This window comes from Rosa chinensis, chromosome 6 (assembly GCF_002994745.2).
Source record: "Rosa chinensis cultivar Old Blush chromosome 6, RchiOBHm-V2, whole genome shotgun sequence".
NCBI classification, from domain to species: domain Eukaryota; kingdom Viridiplantae; phylum Streptophyta; class Magnoliopsida; order Rosales; family Rosaceae; genus Rosa; species Rosa chinensis.
The window spans coordinates 64,144,285-64,157,940 of record NC_037093.1 but is presented as its reverse complement, the minus strand read 5'-3'; the positions used below and the strand labels follow the sequence as shown (position 1 = coordinate 64,157,940).

Here is a 13,656-nt window from a genome sequence, read left to right as displayed (position 1 = left end):
CGGTGGTGCTGACGTGGCAGGTCGGAGCTGATGTGGCAGTGCGGCGCTGACGTGGCAGATTCGGTGCTGACGTGGCAGAGCTGTTTGCGGCTTGGAGCCTTGGCGGCTCGGCGGCTTGGCTGGGACCTGCTGCATGTGGGCTCAACTTTTGGGCTGCAGTAAGTGGGCTTGGGCTGCAGCAGGTGGGCAGCACGGGATCTCCTCCCTTTTTTTTTTTTCTTTCTTTCTGCCGGTTCAGGTTAGGAAGATTCCGGTGGCCGGTTCGGTTGAATTTAGGCCGGTTCCGGTGGTGAAATTTCCCGTTCCGGCTTTCTGGGGTGGAGATGCTGCAGGGGGTCGAGTATGGCTGCAGGAGGTGGTGAGGAAGGCCTTGAACCGGGCAGGAGAACTTTTGCTACTTCCGGTGGCCGGTCCGGTAGTTTGCCGGCCGGTTCTGGATTCCTGGAGTTGAGATCTTCAAGGTGGGCGGCGGTGGTTTCTGGGATTTGAAGGCTACGAATTTAGGATTTCAGGGTTAGGGCTTCGTGCTGATAACGTGTTTTAGAGAAACTGAATTTGAGAGATAATCGCTATGTATTCTCATTGATAATATGGGCCTCTTTATATAGAGGATTACAATGCATAGAATCTCAATCATACAAGGAAAGTAATTCTACTTTGATTAGGATTCTAGATCCTTCTAATTAAATCCTATTACCACTAGGTCAAGTAATCTAGAGTTTAGGCTAAACACAAATTAGGTTTTCCTTGAACAATATTAAATATTTTATTTTGCATAATTTGTGGATGAATAATTTAGTGAAAATGTGTGAAATTAAATAAATGTATATGACTATGCATTGAGAAGTCATGACTATTCACAAATGACAACTTTTGGTGAAAAGTTATTACTCTTCCAAGAGTCATCTTACATCTATAAAATACCTAGGATTAAATTCAGTTTACCCCCCTGAGATTTGGGGGTAATTTCATGTTAGTCTCTGTTCTCTCAATTTAATCATTTTACCCCTCGAGCTTTTCAATTCTCCTCAACGGTGTCCATTTCGTCAAATTTGGATGTTAAGTCTGAAAAAAAAAAAAAAAAAAAAAAAAAAAAAACCAGTCTAAGGGCTAAAATTGTCATTTCAAGGAAAAAAAACACCATGACAATTTTTTTTTTTTTATCATTGGTTTTTATTTTTTTATTTTTTATTTCTCTCTCATTGAAGAAGAAGAAGAATTTTTTTTTTCTAAATTCTTTTTCATTGAAGAAGAAGAATAAATTTTTTTAAATTGTCATTTCAAGAAAAAAAAACACCATGACAAATTTTTTTTTTTTGTCATGGTTTTTTTAATTTTTTTATTTCTCTTTCATTGAAGAAGAAGATTTTTTTTTTAATTCTCTCTCATTGAAGAAGAAGAAGAAGAAGAATTTTTTTTTTAATTCTCTTCTTCTTCATCAATGAGAGAGAATTAAAAAAAGAAAAAAGAATTTTTTTTTGTCATGGTGTTTTTTTTCCTTGAAATGACAATTAAAAAAAAATTCTTCTTCTTCTTCAATGAGAGAGAAATAATAAAAAAAACCATGACAAAAAAAAGGAAGAAGATTTTTTTTTTGGTCATGGTTTTTTTTTTTTTTTGTCATGGTGTTTTTTTTCCTTTAAATGACAATTTTAGCCCTTAGAGTGGTTTTTTTTCTTTCTTTCAGATTTAACATCCAAATTTGACGGAATGGACACGGTTGAGGAGAATTGAAAAGCTCGAGAGGTAAACTGATTAAATTGAGAGGACATGGACTAACATGAAGTTACCCCCAAACCTCAGGGGGGGGGGTAAATTGAATTTAATCCAAATACTTATCACACCACATTCTGAATCATTCATTGAATTCATCTTTCCTCCTCTCCTTTTACATATGAGTCTTTTCTAGTGTCTTGAAAATTAAGTGAGCACCCTAAGATGAAATTTTGGTTTAACAATCTGCATAAATGATTTCTTGTTTTTCATTTTAATATAGCAATTAGATCATATATTTACCAACATGAGGTTGGTTGGAGTTTGTATGGAGTCATCTTGGGTTGTTGGAGGGTGCCTGTGTGTATCGAGTTATACAGATGAGACTTTTGCTTGTGACTATTGATTTTTGGGTGATGATCGAGAGAATCGAATATGACGTGCGTGACTAAAGCTTGGACTAGGCTTTTTAACCTGAATTTTTCCAACTTGCCTGTGCAGCTATTGCTTGACAAAGCACGGTGTGGTTTGTTTGTTACGGAAAGTGGCACAGTTGGCATTAAATGGACTGGCAACGGGATTTGGTTCATTGAGGATTGATCATAAAGAAAAAGAATAGCTTGGCCTGTATATGATTGAGGGGAGCCGATTTTCCACGGTTGAATACATATGAAGAGAGTCTAATTTGGATCAGAAAGAAATTGTCAGAAAGACTAAAACCTCATCTCGAAGCCAAAAAAGCTGAAGTCGTGAGGAATGTTTGCTGGCATGGTTAGGCACTCTTCAATCTGTTCTTCCTATTGTTACGTAAACTTTGCTTTCTACCAAAAAGGCCGAGTCAATGGAATTTAACCACAAGCAGCGGCTTTCCTATCTGTTCGACGTTATATCAATAAAGATACAAATTGAATAAATGATTGGATGGCTTTTTGTTTGTATGCCTGCTAAGTTGCTATTTAAACCTGAGAAATCAACTCAACCACCACTGTGTTTCATGCTTTGAAACTCAAGCAGAGCATGTGAGGTTTGAATCACTACTTTTCTGATGAACATTGAATTTAACTTTTGGGATCAAGAGTGGTTGGTTGAACACAGACCAACTTGTTTCATGCCATGGCTTTTTGTCCTTGTTAGGCTGCTGGCTCGGTAAGACTTAAATTGGTGTGTTCTACAAGTTTTTCAACTCGAAAATTGCAAATCTGAAACTCTCTGATCCTAATAAGGATAATAAAACTGGGACCTTTCTTGGATAATTGGAATTAATCAACCTTTCTCACTGGGCCGGCTGTGATGTAACACTTCCGAGTTTGGACTATTTTGGCTTGAAGAATATACTCAAATAGAACATCTTGTAATTAGAAATGAATTATTTTGTAATCTTTTCCGTTCACTAATTGTGGAAGACTGGGAGTGCAAGAAACGTACCTGCTGTGAGAATTTTGGCTCAAGTGGTGATGGCGGGTTGAAAATTGAGTTAGCTAGATTAGCTTAAGGTTCGATTCCCTCTAATGATAGTGCTAACGCGTATGTTGTTCATTGGGATCAAGTCTTGGACCAAGTTAAAATCATCCTAACTACTTTAGAGTTATTATTTCAATTCCTATGTGCCCCTAACTGCCCAAGCATAGCATACCAGTGATTGGTGTGTGAATGATGTAGTGGTTGACTTGGTTTCTACTTTTTTCACTTAGGTGAAGATGCCTCAAAGCTCTTCATGTTAGAAGGGCACCCCCACTTGATAAAGGTGGGTAGCATCACAACAGGCATTGGAAAAGCTCTTCGAGTTAAAAGAAGGGCGACCCCCACTTGACAAAGGCGGGTAGCAATGTAGCATCACCTCTTTAAAAAAGAAAGAAAAAAAAATTGTGTCTCTAACTGAGAAGATGTTAATAAGATATCTCATCTAACATTATAGAGATAAAAATATCACTAACAAATAGATAGTGATAATATTCTAGTTGGCTACAATTTTTTACGGTTCTACATTTTTGTTAAAATCTTCCTTGAATTATATTTAACAACTTGAGATAGTAGTAATGTGAATGTTATCTAACATTATCCGTTTATCATTTTACTTGTACCGAAATCTCTTCCAACTAAAGTCCTCATTTCTTCATATTTTTATCTCATCCACTTTGCAGTAAACACGACAAGGAATATACTCATATAGCATTCCACACTTTTTAGTTTTCCCAAATGTGACTTTCAACAATTTCAATATTGTCAACAAGAATATTAGATTGAATTTGTGCAATTTTCTCTATGAAATAGTGTTTTTGTGATGAAAATTGAATACAATGTAGTTTAGCCAACTTCGTATAAGAGTGCATGTTAAAATGATCAATCGTTGACGCGTATGTGAATGACTGAATATGAGAGAAGTATGTTTTACACACACAAATCGGAAATAGTCTCATTTTGTCTTGTCTTGAAAGTTAGGTTTGCCATGTTGTCCGGAAAGGAAGGGCATGCATGATGACTACGAAGACCATGACCATAACGATAGGAATTGCCATTAATATTCTGATAATGAAACATGCATTGCATTGTTGATACACATTTCTTTTCAAATCCTTCTGATTTCCTTATATTGGAGGATTGGGGACGAGGACTGAGACATCATATGGGTCATGTTTCAATTTTAAAGTTACCCATTTGTTTGCTTTCTCTAAAACTCACATTTATGTATTTTCTTAAATCATACACTTATACCAATCAATTCAACTCTGTCATCAATTATCATTTTTGTATAAATCAGTCTGCTATTCTAAAAAAAAAAAAAAAAAGTATAAATCAGTCTGCGTGTCATAAATTTGTTTTTGTTTTACAGTTTTTAATGGGTACCATTTTGACCAAGAAATCAAAATAAAAAAAGGTTTTTGGATCTTAGAATACAGAATATTATATGTGTGAGGTTCTGGTTTTTCCTCAAAATTTTAAAATAAAATGTTGACCATTAAGACATTTTTACAATCTTACGGGCAATATTAAAAGTCTTTTGCTTAAATTATTTATCATCCATCTAATTAATTAACTAGGTTGTCGAGTGTTTCTATTGGGACCTCCAAATCTGCTCAGTTGACCTCACTCTATTATGAATTATTAAATGACATATATAAGCTCTTATAAAATTACTATTAAGGACAATAATTATACACCAAAAAATATTATATTTAATTTCTCTAGACTTTCCAATTCAATAATATTATATTGCATTCTTTATTATTTTCCTTATCTATTTTCATTTTTCAATTTCACTACATACTCATTAAAGCATTTATATATATTTAATAAGAATTAAAACTATAATCAAGATCATGTGACATAAAAATTCCTATCATCATATATGTTGAACACATATTGGTGAAGGATAACAAAAGAAATTATTTTATGACCTAAATCCCAGTCTATTCATTATATTTATAAAAAAAAAAAAAAAGCTAGTAGTAAAAAAAATCTAAAAAAAACTATTAAATAATTAATCATGAGGTACAGAAAATAGAGAAAATAATTAAACATTAACAAAATTACTCTTCTTTTTTTTTTTTGCACATCTACAAGAAAAAAAAAATTAATTTTTAAAGCCCAATGCCTTGTGTTTGAGTTTTTTTTTATTAGATAAGAGATTTATGTAATCTGGTTAAGGAATATGTAATTAATAGTTTGTTTGCAAATTATATGAGTGAGGTTATTTCAGGAACTTGAGTGAGGTTTAGTGAGTAAATTTAGTATTTGAAAATTTGATAGGAGGTGTAAAAAGCAAGGAGGTCAAGTGAGTAAATTTGGAGGTTCCAATAGAAAAACTCTTATCTAAAAGATAAGGTCGATTTGCAGATGGGTATGAGCTAGCACTACCATTGGTCAGTCTTCTCAGCTTGACCTCGTACCCACCAATCAAACAATTTTGAATTATATATAATTTTCTTATTTAGCAAGCCTAGGTTAGAATATATGTCTGCCAATAAGGCAAAGTCCACCTTAGTTAACACTTAACAACTTAAAAAATCGCTGTTTCTTTGTGTGAAAGTTGTGTTAATGGTCCATAATCCAGGTCCTCAAGGCATAAAAAATAAGCAAAATCTTCTATGCTTTTATAAATCCAGATCTCTCGCTCTAACTGAATCAGCCAAATGTGTTGTACATTTTAATCTGTTATTAATGTTTTAAAACATGCTACGTAAGTTAGAAACTGGTCGAGTTGTTACTGGTACGTACTGAAATTCATAAAATATTTACACCATAACTTTTTGAGATGCTAACGTCTTTCAAAACTAATTCTACGAAAAATGATTGTTTATGTTCCTAAATTAATCTACAATATAAATTTTTTTTCTTCAATGGCCCTAATTAAAGTAGTTGTCATTATTTAGCTCTTTTGCCCTTTGTTTAATCAAAGGTTTGTTTCTTTCTTACATTTCAACTTTAGCTGTAATTTTACCCCTTAATTAATTCCCCAAGATTGGATTTGTGTGCCTAATTGGTCCTCCAAAATTGATAAGATTTGAATGAAAAGGATCCATGTTTTGATGATATTGCAAATTGCATTATCAACCACAGCTTAGATAATTAGTCACATTCATTATTGAAGTGAATTCTAGACAACTTCTTATAGGGACCCCATAAATCATATCCCCTATGGGTTTTCATTGCTTTGCTTTAAATATTCCCTTGTTGCTATTATTAAAGCTAATCCAAAACCTAAACATTGTGTGGTTGTTTTGGGTGGCGACTCGATCGAGTAAAGATCATATTATTGGAGCCCCTAATTTATATGATATGATGTGATATGACCCAATGGCTTACGAGGACAAGGAGAAGATGCCAATGGAGGTCAATACCTCAAATTTAAATTTACCCCAATTTTGAATTTACTAATTGTGTTCGAATATAGTAGGGTTGTGTCATTTTCACCTTCATATATGTACGTAGGTCATAGTCCCGTTGTTCATGTTCAAGGTATGTAATATCACTAATATGATACCGTGAGTTAGTGACTTATGGGTACATCAATGATGTCAATTATGTTTTAGGGAAATAATATTTGAGAGAGAATTACTGTGTCTTCTCATTGATAATAGAGGTCTCTTTATATAGAGGATTAGACCTGTAAATTGACCGGATTTTGATCCGGACCCGCTCCAGATCCTTGGCTATTGAACGAGTTTGGATCGAAAATTTTGATATGTTGATCCGTTAATAATCAGAATCCGTTAACCGGTTTATTTAACGGATCAAATATGGATTTAGGTCGATTCGATCCGTTAATGATCCGACCAGTTTTTTGTAATAATAAAATATTATTTTTTAAAAATATGAAGAATTTTTAATACAAATTTTTTGTAGAAATCTAAGGGACAGTCCATCACTCAAGATTCCAATAAGCATTAAGAATTTTGATAATGTAATTCTATTTTTGGTGATACTTTTCATGTTGTTTTAATATTTTATTAATATCTTATGAGGTATCATGATATAAATTTAATATTACTATTTAAAATTTTAAAATATTTGAAATTATAAACGGGTCGGATTAGCGGATCGGGTATCCGTTAATCCGGCGGATACGGATTTGGATCGAGCTATCAATGATCCACCAAGTTAACGGAGCGGGTTTGGATCAATTTTTTTTTTAAGTAAACGGGTTTGGATTTAGGTCGATCTGATCCAAATCCGGTCCATTTACAGGTCTAATTACAATGCATAGAATATGAATTGTACAAGGAAAGGTAATCATACAATGAATGAATATCTCTAAGATATTCTCCGAGATTCTCTCTAATTAAAACCCTATTACCACTAGGTCAAGAAACCTAGAGTTTGGGCCAGACACACAAATAAGGATTTACTTGAACACTCCCTCTTGTGTCGCCCAAACGTGATGCTCCTCTAGTTGCCTTATTAAAAACTTTGCCGAGTAACAAGAACCCAGTGGGACAAAAATAACCTCGGTCGAAGGGGAGAAAGAGCACAACACACCCTTCACATTTCGAGACCATACATGTAGACACCTCTCCCTGACGACTACGGTCATTGGAGTTCGGATAACTTCCGCAAACGATGCTACCAACATGTTTCTCGAAAGTGGAATTTAGGCAATGACTTAGTGAGCAAGTCTGCCATACTGTCCTCAGATCGAACCTAGTTCACTTTGATCTTGAGGAGAGTTTGTTATTGCTGATTATACTTGGTGCGGTTGCTTTTGATGTAGCCTTGCTTCAAAACAAGTAGTATTATCCTATATGCTCATAGGCTCATCTGTGGTAAAATTCAAACCACAATTGTTCGAACATGCGTATCTATGGATCCAATCCATATACATTCACGAATCACTTCATGAGGAGCAATAATCTCTGCATTGTTCGAAAATATAGTAACTAGGGTCTATTTATGTAGACCTCCAAGATATCACGGTCTTTACCCATGGTGAACACTTAACCAGTTTGGGAATGACCTTTGTATGGGTCAGAGAGATACCCAATATCAGCAAAACCTTCCAAAACACATGTCGTTTTGGGATAGGGATGTTGGACGCAGGCCAGTGTTAGCGGTGATCCTGGTGTGTGATGGGTCCGAATCTATCATCTCTCTATAGGGATAGAACAAGCACATATCAATCGTACATCTCAAGTACCGAAAGATATCTTTTACACCAATCCAATGGCGTCGCGTTGGCACAAAGGTATATCTAGCTAATAAGTTCATTGCAAATGAGATGTCTGGTTTTGTGCATTTAGCTAAGTACAATAATGCGCCTATTGTACTTAAGTAAGGCACTCTTGCCTCTAGCACATCTTCATCATCATCCTTTGAACGAAGAAAATCCTTCTCAGGATCAAGACTACGGACGATCATAGGGGTGTTTGAAGGTTTGACCATGTCAAAATGCCTAAGCATCTATCAACACGATGATCAAGTTCCAAACCGAGACATATCATGTTCTCCCAAAATCCTTCATCTCAAACTCAGATTTCAAGTGTTCAGCGGTTTCCCTTAACTCTTTAAGGGCTTATAATGAAGATCATGTCAAACATGAACCGCGATAGAATCCGAAACTTGTTATGGAAATGCGTGGGTATATCCCTTCCCAATCAAGTGGTCATCTTAGTGAGCATTTCAAACTTATTGCAAACGCGCTCTGTGGTGTAGAGCCACTTGACTTGGGTAAATGAAGTTCACCATGAACCTTCATATATATTCTGTATCTAGATCCCCATAAAGATACGGAGTGACCACATTTGTAAGCTGCATGATCAGTAACTCGAAAACTACCAAACTGACAGGGTAGTGAAGTGTACTGACATCCATTATGAGAGAATATGTCTCATCGTAGTCGATTCCTAGGCGTTTTATGAGAAGCCTTGCGCCATAAGGCAAGATTACCATATCTTTTTCTCACTACGCTTTCTAACGAAGACCCATTAGTCAACATGTTTTATGTTAGGAGGTGTTGGCATCATTGGCTCAAAAACCCTCCTCTTCGTTAGAGAATCCAACTTAACCTGGATCACATCTTTCCATTTAGGCCAAATTTCTCTACGTTGGCATTCATTCATCAACGGAGCGTGGTTCGATATCATCGGACTCAACAAACTAATGCGTAACGAAATGCTTGACTACATCATCAATTATGATGGAGTTTCTATCCCACGTCTCATATACACTAATGTAATTTTCATGGAGCTCTATATTCTCAGGAATAGGTTCTGACGTTGAGGCGTCCCCAACGGTAATCTTAATCCGAAAGATACTCATGAGACGGATTTTGAGTGTCGATGATCAAAGGATTGAAATGTGCCAAAGTATCATTCGAACCCACGGGCCTCCCATGCATCCTAGCTAGGGCCATGACCTATAACGCCAGAGTGCCACTCTCTTTGGCATTGGCGCCATGTCTATCTTTGTGTATGGTGGTGCTACGTCCTCTCGTAGGGACGTCCTTCCTTGCAGGCTTGTTTGCAGCATATTTGTGTGATCTTGTCACTTTAACGGGGATCGAGATGAGACATAGTGGGGACAGACTACGACAATTCCTGTCGTTCCTGTTGAACATTCGTGTTCTTATCTCCCCCTAACGATGGGAAGACTGTTTCATCAAAGTGACATCCGCAAATTTAGCGGTAAGGAGATCGCCATGCAAGGGCATTAAGTGGCGAACGATTGTTGGAGTCTCAAATCCAACTGAGTTGCCAATTTGTCTGTAAGGACCTATTATAGAGGGCTGTGGCGGCGTAATGGGCACATAAAGGGCTTACTCAAATGTGCGTAAGTGCAAAATACTTGTACCCAGTCACTAGCTGTAACGCAGATATACATTGAGTGGCGGTAGGTCGTAGACGAATTAGCATAGCTGCATGCGATATTGCATCACCCCAAGCGGATATAAGGAGATTGGTGTGCATTACTAATGTCCGAACTACCATCCACTACTACAAAAAGTGGCCATTGTACATGGATATTATTCACACAGACATACACACAGAGAAAAATCCGTGTGAATAACTCAATATTCACTCACTTATCCGTGTCAAAAATATTAGACACGAACTACTCCGTATCACATGAAGGGTAAAAGTGGAATATAATTAATATTTTGGGATATTTCACACAAATATCCGTGTGAATGTCTTTGATTAGACTTGGGTGACTGTAAATTCTGCAAATGTGTTGGAACAGTTATATAAATATTCTTATTTAGATACAATAGTCCGTATGAATGTATTAAAATATAAGAATAGTTTTATATAAAATAGTGTCATATTTAAAGTTTACAAACCAATCCGTATGAATCATATTTCAAATAAACAAAAAGAAAAAATTAATTACATAATTTTATGAACCTATTTATAGTTGGCAGGATATTTCTTGTAGACCTTTAGTGCCACACACATATCTGTGTGAATCCTTATCAAAAACTTTCTCGAGATTTCTTTTTTTCTTTATAATTGAAGTAGTTTCATCTCTTAAGCCTCTCTCTCACCTATCTCTCTTCTGATTTCTCCTTTCTCAAAACTCAGAAGAGAGAACTAGCAATTGATGGATTTCAACTACTGCAACACAAACGAATTAAGATCAAGCTAGGCCTTATTGTTGGTGGGGGTGATCAAGCAATGGCGTTGGTGCCTATCATGTAATACTCTGCTATTTCCTCATTTGCTCTTTCTTATGATTCTCTCTCTTTGATTTTCTGATGCTATACCCTCAAATCACAGAACCTTTCACGTTTCAATTAAAGACAGATCAGGCAAAAGGAGATGGCCTCAAATCAACTTCATACCACAACATTTTTAATTTTAGATCTGCAGGTAAATTGTTCAACACCTCAAATTTGCATCTATCTTAAATTGATTTGCCATCTTTGCATGATTTTCTTGTAGGAATTTATAAAATGCAAACATCATCAACTGAAGGAGAAGAAAGGAAAACCCTTAGATCTACAAAATTACCATGAAGAACGATGAAGGAAAGACTCCAGATTTGCAAAATCTCAATGAAGGACCCAAAACAAAATGAAATCAAATGGAGGACCCCAAAATAAATATCCTAATATTTGAATAATTCATTAAATTGATGAATTATATTTAATTACAAATTCAATTGTTGATGGGACATGACTGCAGATGCAGTATTGAAACTGGAGTGGGATCCGCGCATATATTTCACACGGATTTGTTCGGATGTGTGAAAATAACATTAGCGACGCCAGCAATACATACAAATTTTAAATCCGTGCTTGTACCGTGTGAATTAATCAATTCACACGGATTTCTATGTGCAATAGTTGTAATTCACACAGATTCTTCTCTGTCTCTATTGGGGGGTTTTTCTAGTAGTGATCGTAGTCATTTCCGCGAGACCATTTGGGTATGTTTATGGGAATAAGATGTCCAACATCAGTCCTAATGCAATAACCATCGAAAGTCTTCGATGTAAACTCTCTAACAATGTCAAATCCAATTGACTGAACAGGATGATCCGGGGAGTGAGCCCAGTGTCATATGGTATGTTCTAGGAGTGTAGCATAAACAGCAATACAAGTGGATAATGACACAACACGTGACCAGCGTGTTTGCGTGTCAACCAACATCATGAGATATTTAAACGTCCGCAAGTTGGTTGAACTAGGCCACAGAATCTCCACTGATTCTATGTAAGAACAGAATGAGTATTGTCATATCCTTTGCATAGGACAGTCTCAGTTCTAATTTCCCTAAGGAACGGGCTTTGTAAATCGAGCGATAGTCCTTAGAAGCAACCAATGAAGATTGTGGTTGTGCCTGAGCGTCTGAAACGCTATTTAAAGCCAGTTGGTGATTGCAACATCACCTGGGGCGCCATCACCATGATGTACGCCATCCATGTCGTTTATGGATAGGGACTGTGCCAGCCCTAGGCTGGTGGTGGACGGAGGCGGAGCCCTAGGCAGCAGCGTCGGTCACACATCCTCCAAGAATCAACTTATGATTCATGCTTCGTTTCGCTCGAAAGAAAAGATGTCCATGTGAAGTCTTTAGTAGACGGATTATCATATCATGACTAGGATGACCTATCCTGTCGTGACAAAGCCAATATGTGTCTAAATCCAAGAGATCTTCTCTCGTAACTTCATTGGATTAATAGCTCGAATAGTGACATAAAGTCCATTAGAGCGACACATAAACTTCTCTAAGAGGCGCCTTTGTTCGCAATCGTTAGAGATATCGCAAAGGAACTCATTTCCATTCTCTACATGCGTTTTCGCATGAAATCAGTTGGCTATTCATAGGTGCAATTTGCCTTACCAGCGTAGAGAGTTTCTGTGACAGTAATCAAGGTGCCATTTGGCAAGTGGAACTTGGGCTATTCCATGTCCTTGAATTAATATTGATGACCCAGCCATCGTGGTCACAAAGTAATATGCTCAGAAATAAAATGGAGTCATAATGAAAAGAACTCAAAATTTTATTCATATGCCAACGGAGTTCCATCATTGTTTCTTTGACCAAAGAAAATCTAATCCAAAATGCTAGCTAATGCAAAACAATGGTAATCGTCTAACTTCTTTCGGTAATTCCAAAATAAATGTGACCAGGTGAGTAGAGAGATGTCGGTGGAGCAAAGCTTGCTTAAGTACCACTAATCTCAGAACCTTCCTAGACATCACACTCACTTTGGGTGAGCCTACTTTGAAGAAAAACTAAAGCATTGGCATTTACTACAAAAATATATGGTAATTGCCTATTACATATCTTGGAAAACTAAAGACTTAAACAGAATTGGCGATCTATTGATCCCAGCCAGATTTGTAGTCTTCAACCCTTCACTCTAGATCATCTTCTTGATCTTCTTGTTCCACATAGTGAGCTTCTCTTGCTTCACAATATGCTTTGTAAGCGGTGACTAGTTCTTCATGAGCTCTACTAATGTGTGCCCAATGATCAGACACTCCACATCGAGAACATACATCTCTTTGCTCAAACTCCATTGATTGAGGCACTTTGAAAGTGTCATTTAGATGGCTCTTAGTGTTGGTGGTGCCACCAACATGGCCAGAGGCGTTGCCTCCCTCTCTCTTTCTACGTTGACCTCTTCGGTTCCGTGTTCGCCTATTTTGGCGGTTACCTTCCCAAGTAAAGCGATTATATGGACCAAAACGTCCAAATGTATCCCTAAGATTAGGGTTTCGCTCTTGGCACCCTCTCTTTGGGGCGCGACTATAATTGGATTATGGAATATACTCTATTCCCACGGATCTCGAATTATAGTTCTTCACAAGGATGTTGTCATGTTTTTCAGCGACATTCATAGCTCCAATGAGCTCATGAAACCTTGTGATCTGTCTTGCAGTAACATTGATTCGATAGTTCTTAGCAACCATCAATGCAGAGAAGGGGAAGGTTGAGAGAGTCTTCCCAATCAACATCGCATTTGTGATCTCTTTACCACATAATTCCATTAAGGATTTAA

General features: G+C 36.7%; 1 long non-coding RNA gene across 1 annotated transcript; it reads left to right on the top strand.

Moving 5' to 3' along the window:
- The first annotated feature begins 10,613 nt into the window (after positions 1–10,613).
- LOC121049710 lies at positions 10,614–11,545 on the top strand. Its single transcript, XR_005801129.1, has 3 exons — positions 10,614–10,840; positions 10,923–11,015; positions 11,088–11,545. It is a non-coding gene; the product is annotated as an uncharacterized LOC121049710 (long non-coding RNA).
- Positions 11,546–13,656: the final 2,111 nt, after the last annotated feature.